Source organism: Monodon monoceros, unplaced genomic scaffold, assembly GCF_005190385.1.
Source record: "Monodon monoceros isolate NGI ecotype Baffin Bay Population unplaced genomic scaffold, NGI_Narwhal_1 Super_Scaffold_6, whole genome shotgun sequence".
In the NCBI taxonomy this organism is placed as follows: domain Eukaryota; kingdom Metazoa; phylum Chordata; class Mammalia; order Artiodactyla; family Monodontidae; genus Monodon; species Monodon monoceros.
The window spans coordinates 22,126,704-22,143,714 of record NW_021703783.1 but is presented as its reverse complement, the minus strand read 5'-3'; the positions used below and the strand labels follow the sequence as shown (position 1 = coordinate 22,143,714).

General features: G+C 41.6%; 1 protein-coding gene across 8 annotated transcripts in view; it reads right to left on the bottom strand.

Moving 5' to 3' along the window:
- The window catches only part of PPFIBP1 (PPFIA binding protein 1), a 177,522-nt gene that overhangs the window by 105,554 nt on the left and 54,957 nt on the right, over positions 1-17,011 (bottom strand). For all 8 annotated transcript variants that reach the window (XM_029205895.1, XM_029205900.1, XM_029205898.1 and 5 more), the window contains exon 2: positions 16,119-16,210. The gene's annotated coding sequence lies outside the window, so the exon portion shown is untranslated. The remainder of the gene's footprint in view (positions 1-16,118; positions 16,211-17,011) is intronic.

Genomic DNA, 17,011 nt, shown 5'->3' with positions numbered 1-17,011 from the left:
TGCACTTTACAAGCCTTTGTAATAAATAAATAAATATATATATATATATATATATATTTTTAATTTATTTTATTTTTTTTTTTGCGGTATGCGGGCCTCTCACTGTTGTGGTCTCTCCCGTTGCGGAGCACAGGCTCCAGACGCGCAGGCTCAGCGGCCATGGCTCACGGGCCCAGCTGCTCCGCGGCATGTGGGACCCTCCCGGACCAGGGCACGAACCCACATCCCCTACATCGACAGGTGGACTCTCAGCCACTGCGCCACCAGGGAAGCCCCTGTAATAAATATTTTTTATAAAGAACTGGAATGCTAAATATTCCTTGGGGTTGTGCTACATCTTAGAAAGTGAGTCAAAGTGTTTAAAAATAGGAACTATTTCAGTACCTCCTCATTTATTACAGCGTCAAATATGCTATGAAGCTCTTAGCTACATGCCAACCTAGGACCAGGTTCTCTGCTCTGTGTCGTGTCCAAAGGGCTGGTGGAGGCCACTACACACCAAGTGGACTGACAGCAAACTGGGCGTGGCCATGGAGAGACTCTAGCTCTGCAGAAACCTCAAGATTCTAGGAGAATGACTGTGCTTGCCGGGCACATGCTAGTCTAATTCCTTCAAATGAATTGCTCAACCTTGAGACCCATAAAGTTCAGATGCTTGAATTAGCGAGGTTTTGCCTTAAATATTCATATTCTGGAATCTATAACAACATCATAATATAAGCCAGCATGCAGGGTAAGAAATTATCAAACAAATGCAAGGAGTATTCAGCTGTCTCCAAACACAGAACTGGGATATAGGTTAATGTAAATTTTATAGGCCATCTCATGCCACATCAATTTTTCACTCAGCAAGATCTCAATGAGAGAAAAAAGTGTGTGATCATACTATACCAGCAAAATACGGGCAAGTCATTTTTCCAGGCTTAAAGAACATAATGTGAAAATTCATGGCTCAAAAGGATGCAGGAGTCCAAGGTCTACCTGGTCACAAAAATAGTGTCCAAGATCCTCTTACAAAACAATGAAAAGAAAAATAAAGCGAATTATAAATGAATTCATAGAGAGTGCTGATAATTACCCCTATATTTAAGAATAGTTTTGTTTAGGCAGGAGGGATAGTTACATGCTTCAAAACTAGGTCTTTTCATTATGAACTGCACGCAGGAGAACTGATATTGCATGCAGGGTACTCTCTAATCTCAAGATGGATGGGGGGGGGTTTCAATTGCACCGCCCAGAGTCAATCTTCTTCTGCTACCCCGTACTACCGCAACAGAGAGAACAACACTGTGCTTTCAAAAGTGAAACAAGATCCTCATCAGATAACACTGAGTCACTGAGTCAGTCATGAGCAAAGCAGGTATAAAAGCCTTAGGATAAATCTTAAAAGAATTATAAGCCTAGATCAAGAAAGCCCCCCTACGAAACAATTTCTGTTTACTATCCCACCTTTCATAGGAATTTCATGGTTTTGATGCCCATTTGATTTCAATCTAACATGCTTTATAAAGAACCATTGAGTATTTTCAAATGGGAGGGCAAATATCAATATCTTTTCAGATTGTGGCTGGGTTGAATGAAAATTCGCCTCATTATTATTGAATTCTCTCAGTCTAGAAGGAAATCAGAATGGCAATTTACTTTGTTTTTCCTCATCTGCATCATAAATCCTTAATAAATCTTAAGGATTTATTATTTTAAGGGCAAATCCCCGAAACTAAAAGACACACTCTCTCTCTCTCTCCTAGAACTTTACTATACACCCACTCACAAAGAAAACACTTCAGACATATATTTTTGGATAGTTGCTTACAAGTTTCCCTTTTGTCAACTCCTCTGCCATCTGTCTTTGGGGCCTAGATTTTTCCCAAATAGGGATGGGAATGAGAAGGAGAATTTTTCTCCAGTAAAGTGACTTTCGAAAGTTCAGTTAGTACCATATTGCAACCACCAACATAGTAACTGATTCACATAAGGATCAAAGATGAATGCGAGGGCCTCCCTGGTGGCGCAGTGGTTGAGAGTCCGCCTGCCGATGCAGGGGACATGGGTTCGTGCCCCGGTCCGGGAGGATCCCACATGCCGCGGAGCGGCTGGGCCCGTGAGCCACGGCCACGGAGGCTGCGCGTCCAGAGCCTGTGCTCCGCAATGGGAGAGGCCACAACAGTGAGAGGCCCGCGTACCGCAAAAAAAAAAGATGAATGCGAAAACCACTGGGTGAATAACTGACAGTTGAGGAACAAGATATGCACGTGGTCCCCAAGAATTACCCCACAGACGACTTATTCGTGATTAAGGGGATTGGGTACCTTTACAATGGAGAGGTCCAGTGAACACCAGCTTAATCCAATGATTAAATTTAGCCTAACCACCATCCTGTACCTTCTAAAGAGAAGCAGTGTATTTTTGCTAGCAATGTTTAATCTAAATCTAATCATTAGGAAACCAATGGATGAAACCAGATTGAAAGACATACTTCTAGACAACTATCTCAGACTTTCCAAACATGTTAATGTCATGAAATGAAAAATAAGAGAAAACAAAAAAAGCAGGAAGAGAAGATAGTTCAAAAAAGAGAGTAGGGCTTCCCTGGTGGCACAGTGGTTGAGAGTTTGCCTGCCGATGCAGGGGACGCGGGTTCGTGCCCCGGTCCGGGAGGATCCCGCACACCGTGGAGCGGCTGGGCCCGTGAGCCATGGCCATGGGGCCACGCTCGCGGAGCGTCCGGAGCCTGTGCTCCGCGACGGGAGAGGCCGCAACAGTGAGAGGCCCGCGTACCGCAAAAAAAAAAAAAAAAAGACTAAAGAGACATGACAACCAATTGTTATTTACCATCCTTATTGAATCCTTCAAATCTACAAAACTACCATAAAAGATATTTTTTAACAGTTGGACAAGTCTGAATGGGGACTATATATTAAGCCCTTCGAAACAGTCCAAGAGAAAAACACAAAATAGAAAATGAGAAAACAGAGATGGGAGAAATGTTAAGAAAAACTCTAGTAAGTAGGGAATCCAGCAAATTATTGTAAAATATCTAAAATATTGTATTTGCTATTCTTGTGTGATAGTAACGTCTTAAAGATGTACATATTTAAAGCATTAAAATTTTTACTCTAAACAAAACTTAGGTATTAATCTGATTTCTCAAGTGGTATAAACTGGGCAATTCTTTAATCTGGATTCATTCATCCTGGCATCTGCCTTTGGATTTACCACCGGGGTTTAAGGAATTTTCAGTCTCATGGGTTAATAAATATTCATCCCCTAAGTCCCTCTAACTGTAAAAAGACAAATTAGTGCAGTTGAAAGAAGATTAGCATCTAGGCACTTTTAAAAAACATTTCAAATTTCAGGAGTTTATTTAGCTTTTGTAAGAGTAATTTTGCCCAATGCAGAGCCAGGGTCTCTGCCCTCAAACTATCCACAGTTTTCAAGGCCTGGATAGCTCATGTTTACTTTCAAAAGAACTTCTTGGGCATTTTCTATGTTTCTCACAAATCAAGAACAGTTTGCCACTTACAATACTAACAATTCCTACAAATTGTTTTGACATTCCCTTTTATTTTGAGTGGTGCTAGACTGTTCTGCTTCTTCCAACCTAAGAAGTAGCATAAGCCTAAAGTCACCATATAATGCACTGAACATCCTGAGGGACTTCTGAGAGAAGAGGGTGCTACCATAGTCCTTATTAACCTTTTATGGAGCATGTCTTTTATATGATTAAAGCTACAGATTTTCTCTTAAACACATGCACGCACTCATATATACTAAACACTTTGCAAACAATTCAGAAAGTTCAGAGACTCTCTGAATCCTACGCTTTAATTCCAGGTTCAAAACCCAAGTTCTTAAATAAAACTTCCTGGCTTCAAATCCCAGGTCCACTGCCTATTTGCAGTGGATCCTGGGGAAGTTGCTTAAGCTCTCTGGGCTTTCCATTTGATCTTTAAAATGTGATGCTATTCGGTTGGCCAAAAAGTGCCTTCGGTTTTTAAGTAAAAATAAAAGACACATTTTTCATTTTCACCAAGAACTTTATTTATTTTTTGTAGAATAGAGGGTTTTTAAATTTTTTTAAATTTTATTTAGTTAGTTAGCTTTGGTTGCATTGAGTCTTTGTTGCTACGCTAGGGCTTTCTCTAGCTGCGGTGAGCAGGGGCTACTCTTCGTTGCGGTGCGCAGGCTTCTCACTGCGGTGGCTTCTCTTGTTGCAGAGCACAGGCTCTAGGCACGCGGGCTCAGTAGTTGTGGCTCACGGGCTCTAGAGAGCAGGCTCGGTAGTTGTGGCTCACAGGCCTAGTTGCTCCGCAGCATGTGGGATCTTCCCAGACCAGGGATTGAACTCGTGTCCCCTGCATTGGCAGGCGGGCGGATTCTTAACCACTGCGCCACCAGGGAAGTCCCACCAAGAACTTTAGTGAATAACGTATTCATTCTTTTGTTCCACTACCTTCTGCCATTTTTCAGGTAACTCCATAATTCCATCTGCCCAAAACTTTTTATCTTTTTGAGCAAAGAATTGTTCCAGGTGCCTTTTACAGTCTGCCAGGGAATTGAAATTTTTTCCATTGAGAGAATTTTGTAAAGATCAAAATAAATGGAAATCCGAAGGTGCAATGTCTGGTGAATATGGCGGATGAATCAGAACTTCCCAGCCAAGCTGTAACAGTTTTTGCCTGGTCATCAAAGAAACATGCGGTCTTGCGTTAACCTGATGGAAGATTATGCGTTTTCTGTTGACTAATTCCAGATGCTTTTCATTAAGTGCTGCTTGCAGTTGGTCTAATTGGGAGCAGTACTTGTTGGAATTAATCGTTTGGTTTTCCAGAAGGAGCTCATAATAGAGGATTCCCTTCCAATCCCACCATATACACAATATCATCTTCTTTGGATGAAGATCAGACATTGGTGTTGGTTGGTTGGTGGCGGTTCACTTCGCTTGCCCCATGATCTCTTCCGTTACACATTATTGTACAGTATCCACTTTTCATCACCCGTCACAATTTCTTTTAAAAATGGAGGGACTTCCCTGGTGGTCCAGTGGTAAAGAATCAACCTTCCAATGTAGGGGATGCAGGTTCGATCCCTGGTTGCGGAACTAAGATCCTACATGCCACAGAGCAACTAGGCCAATGCGCCACAACTACTGAGCCCGGGCACTGCAACTAGAGAGCCTGTGTGCCAAAACCTACAAGCCCATGCACGCTGGAGCCCGCATGCCACAATCAGAGAGAGAAAAACCTGCATGCCACAACTAGAGAAAAGCCCGCACACCACAACTAAAGAGAAGCCCACACGCCACAACGAAAGATCCCCCATGCCACAACTAAGACCCGATGCAGCGAAATATAAAAAATAAATAAATAAAAGTAAAATGAAATAAAAATAAAAATCGAACATTTCTGTTACGTTTAGAGAATCGCATACGGAAATATGGTCAAGAAGGTTTTTTTCACTTAACTTATGTGGAACCCACACATCAAAGAGATGAACATAACCAAGCTGGTGCAAATGATTTTCACCGCTTGATTTGGATATTTTCAGTATGTCAGCTATCTCCCACGTGGTGCAACACTGATTGTTCTCAATTAACGTCTCCATTTGATCGCTATCAACTTCAACTGGTCTACCCAACCATGGAGCATTGTCCAGTGAGAAATGTCCAGCACAAGACTTCACAAACCACTTTTGACCCGTTAGATCAGTCACAGAACCTTCACACACTGTACAAATCTTATGTTTTGCGTTTCAGTTGCGTTTTTACCTTTCTTGAAATAATAAAGCATAATATGCCAAAAATGTTGCTTTTTTCCTTCCATCTTCAATATTAAAGTGGCTATACAAAAATTCACCAATTTTGATGCTTTTTTTTAAATGCACACTGATATGACAGCTGTCACATACAATCTAACAAAATTGTTTCTAATGAAGTTAAAGACAACAAAATGCTACAACTAAAAAACGGATGAACCTTTTGGCCGACCCAATAATAGTACTAACCTCAAACTGCTATGGTGAGGATTTAGTAACAGTGTCTGACACCTAGTAAAAGCTTGTAATTTTTAGCCACTGCCCTTCCTGTCATATACCTCCTCTGCTTTGAAAATGTGCATGGCTCCTAATGACCACAGAATTAATTCCAAGCAAACTGCCATTACATTTCCCTCCATCAGATTATGATGTGCCTTCCCAGTCTTATTGAACAATGCTCCACCCTCGCCCCCATGCTCCCTGCAGTACTTGTCCCCTGCTGCTGCTCCCTGTACTTTCCTGCCTCAGTGCCTTTGCTTATACCGTTCCCTCCCCTTGGAACTGCCCTAACCATGCTACTACTCCTTCCATCTGCCTTGCCACCTACCTACTCCCAACTGCACCCTTCAAGGCTCAGGTTAGATCCAAGCTCTTCTATGGAACTGAGCAGGTTGGAAATAAGTTTCTCCTTCCTTTGTGCTAACCATGGCTCTACCTGCAGTAAGTGTACATTTTATCCTGTTTTACAGAAATGCGCTTCCACAACTTTCTCTCCCACCAGACAAAAGCCCCTGTGTTCTGCTTATCTTTTCACGCTCCAAAGCCCCTGGCCCAGTTTCTTGTACATAGTAGCTCCACGATAAATGCTTGGTGAAATGAATCGTTAATCTGCAGGAAATAATTGAAACAGATAATATCTGAAATTGAATGTCATTTCCTCTCACATAAAATTTCACTAGCTTCTACTTTAATTAAGTCTAGTCCCTGGATGTTTATATTGGGGGCCAGGGAGTGTGGCACAGTGTAGGTGTTTCCTGAGTGGAAAAGCTCAGTTTTGTACAACAGACAAAGCTACTTAACAAAAGGGCAGCCACAGCTTTCTACCTGCCTTAATAGAATGTGATAGTCTATCCTCCCTTTTTTGTTTAAAAAGACGTTTTAAGCCTTCTTATTTCCTCTAGATAATGTTTAGATGCATTCACTCATTCAAATACATTTACTGAACATTAACATGCTAGAGGCTGTGCACAAAGGTGAGTATCACAGACACTTCCTCTGCAGAGCTCACACTTGGGGAGAGACAGGCATCTTGCCAGACGTAGCACAGGGGCTGTAATTTGAGCTAGAGCTGAAAGGAAGAGCTGGGCGAAGGAGCAGACAACACTGGCAGAGGGGACAGTCTATGCAATGGCCACAAGTCCTAAAAGGCATGCTTGGGATCCAGTGATGAGTCCAGTTTAGCTTGAGCACAGGGTGTACTTCAGTGCGATGGTTAAGAGACTGAAGTCTGAGGTGCAGGGATGGAGCCAGGTCACTACGGAGCTTTGAATTGTTTCTTATGGGGAGAATGGAGTTTTTGAAGCAAGAGGTTGAGATGAACAAATCTATGTTCTAGAGAGAACTTTCTAATAACAGCAGTGTGGGAGTGGGGCTGAAGTGGAGAGAAGTTGGTATCAAGAATGTTAGAGAAAAAAATCCTGCCAGCCAGGCTCCATGATGAGATGGAAGAAAGAGTCCAGTGCAGTTCCAGCCCTTAAGTAGTTTTCTCAAAATGTTTGGTGGTCCTCCTGTTCCATCCTCCGGCCCAGCTGCAATACCCTCCATGCTACAGCAGCTCTGACATTACTCTCTCTGACAGTTAGTAAGCATTTACCTGAGTTAATTTAATGAACACAGTGGACATGATCTAAGTTGAAAAGATACATCAGATTCATATTGTGCCCTCAAGTGCCCAGGCACCATGGAGCAGATTTCTCCTGGCTCATTCTGTCATTCATTTATTTATTATTCATTCACTTGCGGAGGTCCCACTATGTGTTGGCCATTATTACCCTTAATACCAAGGACCCGGGGATACACAAGATGTTGTTCCTGTTCTACAGATGTTCAAAGTGAGGGCAGAAGTGTTAACTGTCATTTATTCAACAACAGGAATCACTAATTGGCCTTCATCTTATATGAAGCTGTCTAAAAATGCGTTCTGGATATTGGTCACAATAGTAACTTGTAACTCATTTTTACCTTAAATGATTGGCTTTCTACGTGAACTGTAGAGCTGGGCTGAGGAGGGTTCCTGCTACAATGTCTGGGGTTACTTTGCTTGTATTATACAGTAGATGTCTGTGAATCTGCCCACTCACTAAAATTTATTTGTAACCCCCAAATCAGTATCAGTGGCACTTTTGCAGTTGTTCATGGCCATGTACAGAGTGGCAAAAAATTTGAGTGCCCGTGTGCATGGTCCCAGCTGAGGTCAAACAAGGCAATGCTCTGCCTTCTCATTTCAGCTTAGCTCTCCTACTATAAATAAGTGTCCTTTTCATGGTCTATCCTGTGCCATGTTTTTCATATTTCTGTGCTTCTGGTTGGTGATTTCAGAGTTTAAAATGGTCCCCAGGCATGAGGCTGAAGTGCTGTTTAGTGTTTCTAAATGCAAGAAGGCTGTGAGGTGCCTTGTGGAGAAAATGCATGTGTTAGGTAAGCTTACTTCAAGCACGAGTTATAGTGCTGTTCCTCGGGAATTCAATGTTAATGTATCAGCACCATTAAATAAGGTCCCTTTAAATGGAAGCAAGGTTATGTATCGGTCAGTTGTGAAGACGCTGTGACAGAAGCTCACAGGAACCTAAGCCTGTGAATCCCCTAGGAGCAACGGTTCAGTAGGCACTAATTCAGCATTTTGGTGACTTTACAGAATGTCACTACTGCAACAAACAAGAATCAGCTGCATTCTGTCAGGTCAGGAGTACAGAGAACACACTGATTTTTTCCCAGCTCTACCTCCTGAGGATTCAGGAATGCCACAGAGGGAGGAAACAGAAATCACTTTCTGCTAAGTGAAATAAGTCAGGCAGAGAAAGACAAATACCACATAATCTCACTTATATGTCCAACCCAAAAAAACAAAAACAAAATAAAATGAAAACACACTCACAGATACAGAAAACAAATAGGTGGTTGCCAGGAGGGAGGGTGATGTGGAGGTGGGTGAAATAGGTGAAGGGGATTAAGAGGTACAAACCCCCAGTTATATAACAAACAAGTCATGGGGAATATGGTCAGTATTATACAGCATAATATATACAGCATAAGGAATATGGTCAATATTATTATAATAACTTTGTACAGGGATCGATGGTTATTAGGCTTACGATGGTGATCATTTCATAACATATGCAAATGTCAAACCATTTTGTAATATACCTGAAACTAACGTAATACTGTATGTCAAATGTATTTCCATTTTTTTAAAAAAAAGACAAAAAAATAAAAAAAAACAAATTACTTTCTGGGTCCTGTAACACTTCAGTAGAATTAGTTGGTATTTCCTGTGCCTGTAAAGTCACTTAGACACAGTCTCACAAAGAAGGTCAACATAAATGGGTGTTTTGGTATCACCATTTTCTCTTGGGTGAAAACTTTATGCTTAAAGTCTGATACTCCTTGAAGACCACCTATTCCCTGCTTGATACTTAGTTTTTTGACAACTCCAACAATCTGGGTAAAAGGCCTCTGAAAGGGGTGCTCTGTGCCAGACCTCAGACAAGATCAATTTAGACCCTGAAGAACCAAAAAGCCCACTTTTCTAACCAAATAATCCATTCTTTAATTTCTAAAAATTTATAAACAATAAGACTATTTAAGTCTCACCAAATTATCCAAAACTTCTGAGAATGCCCCAGAATCCCATGTTTCCCCTCAGGCAGGAAGCAACTCCCAGACATCAGTGTAGTAAGAAGGCACCTTCCCTGCTCCAAGAATCCCATGCCTTTGAACCAGAAGCATTAACGGAGAATTCCATCCTGTCTTCTTGACTCTTTCCCAATGTTGAGCTAGTGTTTATTTGTTAAAGAAAACAGTCATCCAAACACAGATCTGTTGAAATGCTTCCAAGCAAGATGAGAGGCCAAGGCAAGGAGGAGGAACAGCTAATCAGAAACCAAGGGCAAGAAAAGCTGGGTCCAAAGTAAATATAGTACAAAATGCCCAGAATAGCCTAGAAAGACAGCTGATGACCTTTTCTTCTAAAATCTCTTAATATCACAGAATCAAATGGACCAAATATTTAAAGCCAAGCATATAACTACTACCATGAAGGTAAAGGAATAAAGTAAAAACAAACATACAAACAAGAAAAGATGATGGTACAACAACAACCTGTGTTTTGAAATACAAACAAAAACACAGACGGCAAATACAATTTACTGTACCTCATTTAGGAGTTGGTCGTCGGCCAGGGATTCTGCCTCAGTTCAAGGTAATGGTCACAGGAAGCTGTCAAGGCTATTTCAAACTTTGAAAGCAACCGTAATATTTCTAAGGAGATAGCATATATTATTTTTTGCCTGAAGCTTAAATGAATCTTGCTACAATGCCTGTGAATTGCCACACCCCTAATTTAAGTCTCCTCTTGGTTGGAGCATCTCTGGGCCATGATCTGACAAAGAGAGGCTAGCATTAGGGACGCAAGGAACACTGACCACACCTTTGGAATCCAACCTCATTTCTGTGATTATAACGCACAAAGCCTTGAGCTACTGCTAAACAATGGATGTAAGAATGACTGAAAACCCTTCTCCCACTTCTTTACTCTCAAAGCGATGGAGACCCTGGCTAACTGAAATTCGGGTGCCAGAACCCAGATTTCCCCAGAATACCACAATATTAAACCACAGATCCACTAAGCGGAAGTCAGAATTCCCGCAACCCTCTTCCTCCTTAAAACACTGCTGAGACTACGTACGTAAGTGCCATTAGAGATGCTAAGCCCTCCTCATTAACTGCGGAAATGCATGGCGACTTGAGAGAAACACACACAACCTGTGCAGCTACACAGCCAGCGTGTATGTACGCCCACACACACATGCTCCCTACATATTTTGATTATTTAGACGTGTAAACATTTCCTGCTCTCTGTCAACAGTTACACTCTTGCATATCTGTATTAAGGAGAAAAAAAGTCAAAGGCACTGACCAGTTTCCCAAGAGGTGAGGAGAAAAGAAAACAACCGAGAATAAAAAGATGGCTATGGGCTTCCCTGGTGGCGCAGTGGTTGAGAGTCCGCCTGCCGATGCAGGGGACACGGGTGCGTGCCCCGGTCCGGGAAGATCCCACATGCCGCGGAGCGGCTGGGCCCATGAGCCATGGCCGCTGAGCCTGCACGTCCAGAGCCTGTGCTCCGCAACGGGAGAGGCCATAACAGTGAGAGGCCCGTGTACAGCAAAAAAAAAAAGATGGCTATGACTTTGGCAAGTTAAGCAAAGAGCTTCAAGCAGCCCTCCAACTCCATCCACATGCTCACACACATGGAAGTGTCTGCTTGAAGGAAGAGTTCTAACAGCCCAACTAAATCTCCATTTGATTGTAAAGGTGATCTTAGATATTTGGTGAGAGAGAGAGAGAGAACTAAAGGGAAGAAAAATAAAAAGGAAAAGCTTTCGTAAATTTCATGAAGAAAAGAAATTCATTTATGTATTATCTCAGGTTATGAAGAACCAATGAAGCACAAGACAAAACCACATATGTGACACACGATTCCAAACAAGATAGCCATCCCCAAGCAGTATTTTCAGAATGTTTAGTTCAAATTGCCTAGAATAAAGAATGTTTGGTCCAAGACACATAGTCAGGAGATAGAAAACGTCAAACCCCATGTAATAATTAAAGTGATAGAGATTGCAAGAAGGGTACGGACAAAGGGCACACAGGGACAGAGCTGGGCTGGATGCTGTTCTTGGGGGATGATGCTATCTCAGTGGCTACAAATCGCTTGCTTAGAAACCACTACACGACCAGGTGGAGTGATCATGTGGGCAGGCCCGAGTAGCGTCCTGCACATTCCCATGGCCTTTCTCGGCCTAATGAAGAGGAGGCCGTGCTGAGGTCCCACTTCATTCCTGTGCCTGGGTCCATTCCACCTCAAGGTGGTATAGCCAGACAGCTTTCACCGCCGTCACCCGTGATCTCAATGATATTTCTTCTACTTGTCAGTTGCCAGAACATCTAAATGTCTTAAAGTACAAACATTCTAAAGTTCTCAGTTTACTTTAAGTCTTTCCTACATGTCCTCCTACACCAGCTTCATGCAGATACCCCTGGGTATAAGAGGATAGAGGTAAGAACTTAAAAGTAATTATTAAGTGATAACACTATTTAGTAATCTTATTTTATCAATTCAGTTGAATCCATTGAATCATTTCAATGCTAGATTTTGTTGTTGTTTTTTTTTTGCGGTACGCGGGCCTCTCACTGTTGTGGCCTCTCCCGTTGCGGAGCACAGGCTCCGGACGCGCAGGCTCAGCGGCCATGGCTCACGGGCCCAGCCGCTCCGCGGCACGTGGGATCTTCCCGGACCGGCGCACGAACCCGTGTCCCCTGCATTGGCAGGCGGACTCTCAACCACTGCGCCACCAGGGAAGCCCTCAATGCTAGTTTATAGATATCATTTTTAATAAATAATTTCTTCAACATCTGGAACCACGTAACGTATCCAAATTTTGTGATACTCCCAACTGTGGGACTGTAACATGAGAACTGAGAATTTAAGTAGAGACATGAGATAAGGCCAAAGGCAGCTTTCATAATCCAGCTATGTCATATATTTAAATTCAATGTCTTGAATACTTATTTATGTAGTTTAACATAAATATAAACATCCTCTGATGAACAAAGCAAGTGTATGAGAGCTGGTTAAAGTAAATGTCAGTGTGAAAATGAATTTATATATACTCATATGGCCTGCACAACAGTCTGGTCATTTGTTTTTTACTTGCTGTGACGTTCACTATTTTGTGAACTTAGGTCATATCTTAAAACTACTCCTTCCCCTACTATCATAAAAACCAAAACCTGCTGTCACAGAACTTCTGACCTGGGGCAAACCCATGAAAGAATATAGCATTCAGAAAAATACAGCTACACCCCAAACTTGATATTATTACATTTACAGAATTCACAGAATCTTCCTCTGCCTCAAAGTCTCAGTCTAACTTTCTCATTTTACAGATGAGAAAACTGAGACCCAGGATTAATAACACACCTGAAGTCCCACAGCTAATTTGTAGGGAAGTCAGAACTAGAATTTCAGAGTCTTGAGTCAAATGTTGTCTTTGACTCAACTCACTCTAAAAGTTTCCTTTTTAGAACACCAGATTATTTATTTGTTAGATCATAATCACACTGAGGGCAAAATCAAGCTTAATCTACACCATTTGCCCCAATCTCTAGTCCAGAATTCATCAACAAGCGGAAAGATGTCCCCAACCACAGCCAGTTGGAATGGACACACTATACCAGCTGTGGTCTGTAGTGAATCACCCACAGAGCCTCTCACCAAAGCTCCTTGGTACATAAGGACACTTGTTTGCAAAATGCCTCTCAAGAATTGACAGTGTAATATATAAAATTATGAATTTCCTTTGTGCAAAATAACCCAGCTTTCCTGTGAACCTCAGCTCCCCTGGTCTCTTCCTGAACTAACGGAGTAACACAGTTCCAACGACCAAGAGTGTCTTCACTGACACACCCTGGAGAGGGACCTGCCAAGGACACACAGACAAATGTTTCTCTTCATCTTTCCTGTGAGTTTCAGTTTAAGGCGGCACAAGTAGGAAAATATTTTTGTTAGTGTGCACCATACTTAAAAAAAAAAACAACACTAAGTTAATCTCCTATTTTAAAAAAATAATCTGGAAACTTCTACAAAGTATCAGATACAGAGTCAAATGGGTAATATCAGTAATAATAACAATCAGAAAAATAATAAGAATATTGGTTATTATTTTTAGTGCCAGTGCAATGCACCCAGCAGCACACTCCTGACACTATCGAAGTAAATTGTCACAGAAAACCTATAAGGTAGGTGTGTCCATATCCCCATTTTACAGATAAGGAAGCTGGCACAGAGACATCACAGGGAAAGAAAGTAGAGCTGCGATCTGAACACAGAAGAGTCTCCTGGCAAAGCCCACATGCTCACATCCTGTATTTGTTTGAAAAATACATTTATTCTCAGTTTGGTAACTTTACTAAGTTCATTCTTGACTCAAGATTCATACTTTAGGGACTGGTTCTTCAAAGCTTCCTTAAAACAAAAGTTAGACTTAATAAAGTTGTTCAAAAAATGCTTTGAGAGCTCCAGCCTGCCTGCCCAGATCAACTTTTATTTCTCTGTTCATCTCCTAGACTCTTCAGGTCTCCGAAGCTGATTCCTCCTCTGGGCTGTCACTTGTCCAGGCTCTTGATCTTCCTGGTGAAATCTCCTGTTCCTAGGGGAGCCCAGACACATCTGTCTTCCGGATCTATTTTCTCTTCTTGTCTGTAATTCCTTCCTGAACCCAACCGAAGCCCTCCTCAGCCAGGGGGGCAAAACCCTACCACATCACACACATAGGAGAGGGCGCTTCCAGCCAGCCACACCCCCAAGAGTAATCTATGTTCCTAACCAGCATGCTTAGAACATCACGCTGAAGCAGACACATCACCTGTCTACCTAAAATCAACTTGTCTGCTTGTAAAGATGTTCACTTCAACATTATTTCACAGGGCTGCTGAATCCAAATTACTGAGTTGTCCCTGACCAAGATACAATCATCACCAAAAGATATGCACAAAAATACTCATTGGAGCACTATTTATAATACACCCAAACTGGAAACTACCAAAATGGCCAGTAACTACAAAGTAAACATACAACTGAATACCATGATAGTAAGGAAAATGAAAAAAATAAACTATACACAGTATCCTAGAGGCATTTCACAAACATAATAAGCAAATAAGCCAGACACAAAAGAATATAAACTATATGATTCTATTTATATAAACTTTAAAAATAGGCAAAATTATATCAATGGCATTAGAAATCAGGAAATTGGTTACTCTAGGGATAGGGGGAGGAGAGTTCCGGGGTGCTGGTAATTTTCTGCTATCTTGTGATGGTTACACAGATGTGTCCACTTTGTGACAATCATTCCATCAAGCCATCCACTTATGATTTGTGCACTTTGCTCTGTGTATAAGATACTTCAATAAAGAGCTGACTGAAAGACGCCCTGGAGGACATCTGGTCTGCTCTCCTTAGATGGCATAAGAGTAACTGTTTCCTGTAGATGTTAAATACCTCAAAGGCACACAGGAAATCCGCAGAAAGGCTGGTCTAGACATTAGATCTCTTAACTCACTCTCCAGGTACCAAAGCTACCTCTCAAATTTGGGAGGATGTTTCTCTAACTTCCTTCCTTGTTGTGACTACAGCAAAGGTTCAGAAGGGTTAGGATCACATTCCTGTTAAGAACACAACCCAGAAGGTTCCGGGCCCCAGCAACAACTGTGCCAAGGATTGAGCGTTTAAACACTATTTAGAATATGGCAAATCAGCAAAGTCAGACAGCACGGTGTTCACACCCTACGTTCTTCCCCTGTTCCAAGCTGTGTGATCGTCTGCACGCTCTTACCTCTCTCTGAACCTCAGTATCCTCATCTGGATCACCATCACTGAAATATTAACTCCTACTTTACAAGGTTGCCAGGAGGATAACACAAGGTAGTAGTGTCAGAGCAGTGCCTAGCACGTGGCAAGCACTCAGAAAAGGCATTCGTTGAATGAGGATTGATTGAATTGAATTAGTCAAGTGCTAGTCACTTAATAGAAGTTCAATAAATAGTTAAGTATCATTATGATTACTGAGCAAAAGAAACAGGGAGGAAAGGAGTAAATGAGCTTATATGGAAACACCTCACTTCTCTAAGCCTGTGGGGTCATTAATGGGTCGACCAACAATTCTCACTGACTTACATGGGGCACTAAAACGACCTGTGGGATAAAGAGCAATAAAGGGTTTGAGAAAAGGGCAGTGCTTTTTATGTGTTAACCAGGTCTGTGTTTTCCTTTCTCCATGCAAATAAAGATTTGCTCACTGACTGTCACAACATGTCAAAGTTCTACAACCACCTACGTTAGTCATATTGCTTTTAGAATTTAAAAAATTTTAAAGGGGGTGGTGGGTCATAAATTCTCACAGACTTAACAAGTAGACTACATAGTCAAGTAACTTTACTCCTGGGAAAAAATTTACACACTGAGTGTACTGAAAGGTCTTAAAGATGTCACAAATGAACAATGATGAGGAGGGAGTTTACTTACACTTAAAAAAACAAGTTTAATATTGGTTTTTTTCTTCAGCTCTTCAAATCTTCCATGTACTGATTAGCAATCTGATCCATAAAGTTCTTATACTGAAAAGAAACAAATATAAAGAAGATAAATTAAAACTCACTTCAAACTATAACACACCATAATAATTTACCATATAATTTACCTAAATTATTATATAAGCAAAGAACATCAAACTAGATAACACGTGTGCAATTAAAAACAATACAATGTGTTAAGGACCAACAGATTTAACTGACTTCCTTCCACCTGTCTTTCTGCTGTTCCTTCTCTCCCTTCCTTTCTCTTCCTTCCTCCCTTCCAGCGTTCTTTTTTCCTTACTTCCTCAGTTACTGGACAACCTCAAATATTCCTTGAAGCCTGACCTTCAGCAGAAACCCACCATCATTAATTTTTATAGTACAAAGTACCTGGCACATGTTAGGTACTTTATAAATGTTTGCTGAGTAAATGAATGAACCTTGTCTGATTCCTGTATCTTTTCTTTTTCTTTTTTCTTTTTGGCTGCGATGGGTCTTCATTGCTGCATGCAGGCTTTCTCTAGTTGTGGTGAGCGGGGGCTACTCTTCGTTCTGGTGTGCAGGCTTCTCATTACAGTGGCTTCTCTGGTTGCAGAGACCGGGCTTCAGTAGTTGTGGCACGTGGGCTCAGTAGTTGTGGCTCGCAGGCTCTAGAGCACAGGCTCAGTAGTTGTGGCGCACGGACTTAGCTGCTCCGCGGCACGTGGGATCTTCCCAGACCAGGGATTGAACCTGTGTCCCCTGCGTTGGCAGGTGGATTCCTATCCACTGCACCGCCACATAAGTCCCCCTCATATCTCTTTTATTTTATTTTATTTTTTGTTGTTTTTTTAAAATAAATTT